Source organism: Hydra viridissima, unplaced genomic scaffold (assembly GCF_058129835.1).
Source record: "Hydra viridissima isolate aposymbiotic clone 2 unplaced genomic scaffold, HvirCarnegie_v1 scaffold_12, whole genome shotgun sequence".
Taxonomy (NCBI): domain Eukaryota; kingdom Metazoa; phylum Cnidaria; class Hydrozoa; order Anthoathecata; family Hydridae; genus Hydra; species Hydra viridissima.
The window spans coordinates 15281180-15286622 of NW_028324311.1; the positions used below are offsets into that span (position 1 = coordinate 15281180).

Consider the following 5443-nt stretch of genomic DNA (forward strand, 5'->3'; position numbering starts at 1 on the left):
TCCATTTGTTTAACCAGTCAGCAAAAGCTCGAAAAAACTCAGGTTTTTTATCATTTATAATAGCAGCATTACCAAGAAAATTATTAGAAAACTGATTTTTTGAATTTGTAATTGTCCACCATTTATTGAATAGAGTTAAGAATGATGCAATATCTAAACGGTCAGGAAAATATGAAATTATTGCTGCTGCTGTAGTTTCATGGAAGATACCTAAGGCAACACTGACATTTTGCTTCCATTTTCCAGGATGGACAACTTTGTTATTTATATTTGGTGCTTTTTTTAAACTTGCATCCAACAGACTGTCCTTTTCTAATAAATCATGAAATATTTTCCATGATATTTCTCCTGATTGAACATGAATTTCATTTTTGAAAGCTGAAAAATTAAATTCTGGAAAAATTAATCTTTTTTTATTAAGTAAGTTGTTTCGAATATTTTTAATCAGATGCACTGTGTCAAAGAATAAGTAAACTTTTTGTGATAGTACATTAATAAACAAACCATCTTTTTTTTCACCATGCGTATCAAGTAATTTTGTAAAAGAAGAAACATTTGAAGCGTGATTGTCACAAACAACACCTTGAACATTAAAATTATTTTTTATTAAAAATTGAATCAGGTTAAGAATTTCAGACTTTAACCAGTCACTGTTCAATTTTACAATTGGAATTGCTTTGACAATACAGGAGATACTTTCTTTCAAACCAACTACCATGAAAGAGACAATGCTTCTATAACATTCATTTTCCTCACTAATCCCAATAACATTGCCACCAGAATATTCAGCACATTGTTGCAAATACATTTCATCAAAAATTATTATAAGATCTTTCGATAAGTTCCCATTTTCATGTAGCAACTTCAAAACTTTCATAGAATCTATTTCACCTGATTTAAGCTTGCCTAACAAAGATATAGATGGGAGTGGGAATTCCTTCAGCAGTAAATGATAAGTTTGCAGTGAAGTGTACCGCAACATTAATGCAAATTGAAGAACATTTGAAGAATAAATTTGTTTTTTTTTTATTTGGTGACTTTTGAGTTCTTCAAGAATAGAAGACAACTTTTCTTTTTCTGTACTAAAATGTGAATTGAGATTTTCCAGCATACTCCTTCTTTTTAACATACATTGGTGGGTTACTCTGAACCATGATGGTAAGGAAACTGGAAGATTTTTATAAAAAAGTTGGACATGTAAATTTTTGTTGATACAAATAGACTCAGCAACTTCAGGTATGTGTAGTTCATTTTGAATAATTCTATGGAACACAACACAATCATCAAATTTTGAAAATAAATATCCTGCTGGTGAATCAGCAGCTGAAAGGGAATCAACATCTTTAATAATATCTTTTAATAAAAATTTCTGATATTCATCTTCTTGAAATATTCTTTTAGCTGGTGATTTTCTTGGTCCAGATATAACTGGAAGAGAAGCAGTTGCTATGCTAGCAGGGTATATTGTAGGAACAGGCTTTAGGTTATACAGCAAACGAAATCGTTTTTCTGATGCTCCTTTATGTACAAACTTTTTCTCAAAGTGTTTTAAACAGATCACAGATGATTTTGTGACAGTCCAGAAATTTCTATTTACAAATCTAATCCATAACTTTCTTAAATCATCATCTTTTGGAAAACTGAAAACTGGAACTACTTCACCACCTAGATAATTGGAGGTACAACCAACAACACAGCATTTATTAACCATAATTACTATCTATTTATAAAAAGAAGCTATAATCAAGTATATGAGGTTTAGTTGATGTGAAGATATAGAAAACGCTGAAGTTTTTATCCTATGCCGGATATACTTATTTAAAATTTATAGCGCAATAATTAAAATATGTTAAGAAAGTTTGTCCATCCTACAGAATATACGTTTTTTAAACTGGCCTTCTATTTTTTTTCGATTTAAGCAGAAAAGAAGGCCGTGTATTTAAGTAGGCCATGGCTCTAAACAGCAAATCTTGCAGATAAATAATGCAAATAAACAAAAAATTTTTTGAATGATATGAACAACTATACAATATACAATATTATATGTTTACAGTTTTAAAAATAAAAGTCAAGCATAAGGAAAGAAGAACTGGGAACAAAATCAAGTGAAAAATCGAAAAAGTTAAAAGTGGTGAGGTGCTACGTGCGGGAGGTTTTTTTTGTGATCCAATGAAATAAACCTCAAAACAGTGATCTATTGGTAAAAGTTCATCAAATGCAACATCAGGAAAATTAAAACTTTAAAAAAAGTTTCTTTGTCATATACCTAATATACATGTATATATATACATATATATACATATATATATATATATATATATATATATATATATATATATATATATATATATATATATATATATATATATATATATATATAGGGGAGAGTTGCCGAAATTGGAACAGCTCCTTAATTGGAACACTTAGCTTTATTTAGAAACTGGAACTTATTCTACTTTCATGAATATTTTTTCTTGTAAAGAAAATAATTTTCTTTATTTTTTGAAACTTCTAGTATTTAAACTTAAAAACTGCACGTATGTGAATAAAATTACTTTTTTTTAAAGAAAAAAATTTTTGCGATCTAATTTTATCGTTGCATTTAAACGATTACAGAAGCTTAACGATATTGAGTTTAATGATAATTTTTTTAAAATTTTAAATTTTAAGGTTTTCAAGTCTATGTGATATTAAGAGCTTATATCGTAAGTTGTTACTTGTATGTAAATATTTTGCTGCAACACCATGGTCCTATGTTGCCCAAAATGGAACTTCAAAAGTTGCCGTAATTGAAATGATGTCATCTCATAACACGTTACTTGACGTCCGAATTATCAGAAAATTTTATTAGTCCGACTGTATAATATTTTTTAAAGCGAATTTCTTTTATAGACATAGTATTATTGTTAGACATTTGTTGCTTTTTTGGAATTGGTATTTAGTCTTGCTTTAAAGTATGAAATGATTTTTCTTTTATCTTTTAGTAAAAAATAAAATGTAAAAGTTTTACAAAAGTTATACATTTCTATTTAACGGATAAACTTGTAAGACAACATAAAGTATATACCCAGCATAAGTTTTTTACTGTATATAGAAGTTAATATATAAAGTTGCAAACTTTATATAGTTAATATAGATTTTGATTTATATAGTTAATGATTAACTAAACAAAAATGATGAAAAATAATGATTATATAATGAGTATATAATTAACTTAATCATATATGAATAACAAATAAATATATGAAAAAATAAGCCTGTAATAAGATTATAAAACTCTCCTTATGTATCTTCATAGTAATTTGCTTTTATTTTAGATGCAAACACCACGAAAATATGGAAAATGTTAAGTAGAAAACTTGAAAAAGGCTGTTGAAGCAATAAAACAAGGAGAAATCAGCTTAAATGAAGCCGCTTATGAATTTTGTATTCCAAAAGCAACTTTGTCAAGGCATATAAATGAAAAAAACAAAGTTGCTGTTGCAAATGTGAAATTTCATGCTCGACTTACCACCTTACCTAATGAAATTGAAACAGAACTAGCTGATCACTGTTTATTATTAGAATCGATGTACTTTGGATTAAGGATTGATGATCTTCGTCGTCTAGCATTTGATATTGCGGAAGCTAACAGCATCACACATAATTTTAACAAACAAACACAAATGGCAGGAAAAAAGTGGTATTATGCATTTATGCAAAGGCACCCACAACTGTCGCTTCGTGGGCCTGAATCAACATCAATTGCACGTGCACAAGGTTTTAATAAAGAGCGAGTGGAATCTTTCTTTAATTTACTTTCAAAGTTATACATGGAAGAAAAGTTAACTCCAGACAGACTTTATAATATGGATGAAACTAGTTTATCAACAGTACAAGATGGTCAGATAAAAATTATTAGTCCAAGGGGCAAAAAACGAGTTGGAATTATGACTAGTAGTGAACGAGGAAATTCAGTAACAGCTGTAGTTTGTGTATCTGCAGCAGGATTTTATGTTCCACCTATGTTAATATATAAACGCAAAAGAATGAAGCCAGAAATAACAAATGGTGCACCTCCAGGAACTGTATTTAGTACTCAAGAGAAAGGATGGATGTCAAATGAAGGTTTTTTAGATTGGCTCAATCATTTCATTAAAGTTGTTAAACCTTCAAAACAATCAAAAGTTTTGTTGATACTTGATGGTCATGTTACACATTCAAAAAATTTGGCAGCGATATATCTAGCACGAAATGCTGGAGTGCGTATGGTATCACTACCTCCCCATACTACACACAGACTGCAACCATTAGACGTTGCGTTCTTTGGACCACTTGGTACATACTATGATGAAGCTATGGGAAAATGGATGCGGTCACATATATCACATACAGTAACAACTTGGCAAGTTGCAGAATTATTTGGTGACGCATATAGTCAGGCAGCATCATTGAGAATTGCTATGAAAGGATTTCAGGCTAGTGGGTTGTGGCCTTTGGACATAAATGTATTCACTGATTCTGATTTTACAGCCTCTTCATTTACTGATGTTGGTCCTTCAAACAATCTTCAGTCACCTGAAAGTATAGATGGGATGACAAAACTATCTACAGATAAATCAAGTGAAAAAAAATTAAAATGTCATGTTTCAGTTTCAACTTTGTCTCTTTTGCCAGTGGTTTGACTTGAAGTAAAAAACAAAAAAAGAAGATCACGAACAACTCAGGCGGCTGATCTTACAAGCTCCCCATATAGACGTGCTCTAGAAATTACACCAAGAAATCAAAAGCACACACTAAATCAAATAGCTTCCAAACAAATTAAAAAATCTACAAAAAAAAAGCTCACACTAAATCCAATAACTGCCAAACTATTGCAAAAACCACAGGAAAGCAAAGTAGCACTTGACTCAATCACCATGGACCAAATGAAATTGAGCACATCAAGTAAAATCACCATCGCCACCACAGCACACCACATATCACCACTACCATCCCAAGTGCAGAAGCTGCAAGAAAAAAAGACTTATAAATTGCGAAAAAAGGATTAAATATTTGTTGTAATTTTTATTTGTTATTATATCTTTTAAATATCTTTTATTAAAAAGCTAATCAATTAATTTTTCCTTTGAGCCATAAGTTTTATAGCTGTAATTTATTCAAATATTAGAACTGTTCTAACTAAAGAATATATGTGTTCCATTCAAGGAGACCAGTTGCCTTTATTGGAACAAAATGGTGCCTTGAAAAATCAAAGTTTATATCCAATAAGGGTGCGATCAATAGAGTCGAATCATTAATAAAAGCATAGTAGGGTTGTATATCTATATTATTTAATTCATAAATGTTTTCATAGTTAAGCCATCTTTGGTTAAAAAATATTTTTTCCTAAAGTGTACCAATTAAGGCAACTCTCCCCTATATATATATATATATATATATATATATATATATATATATATAT

At 29.8% G+C, this 5443-nt stretch overlaps 1 pseudogene; it reads left to right on the forward strand.

The window, feature by feature from the left end:
* Nucleotides 1-2370: 2370 nt before the first annotated feature.
* LOC149881481 (uncharacterized) lies at nt 2371-5086 on the forward strand (annotated as a pseudogene).
* Nucleotides 5087-5443: the final 357 nt, after the last annotated feature.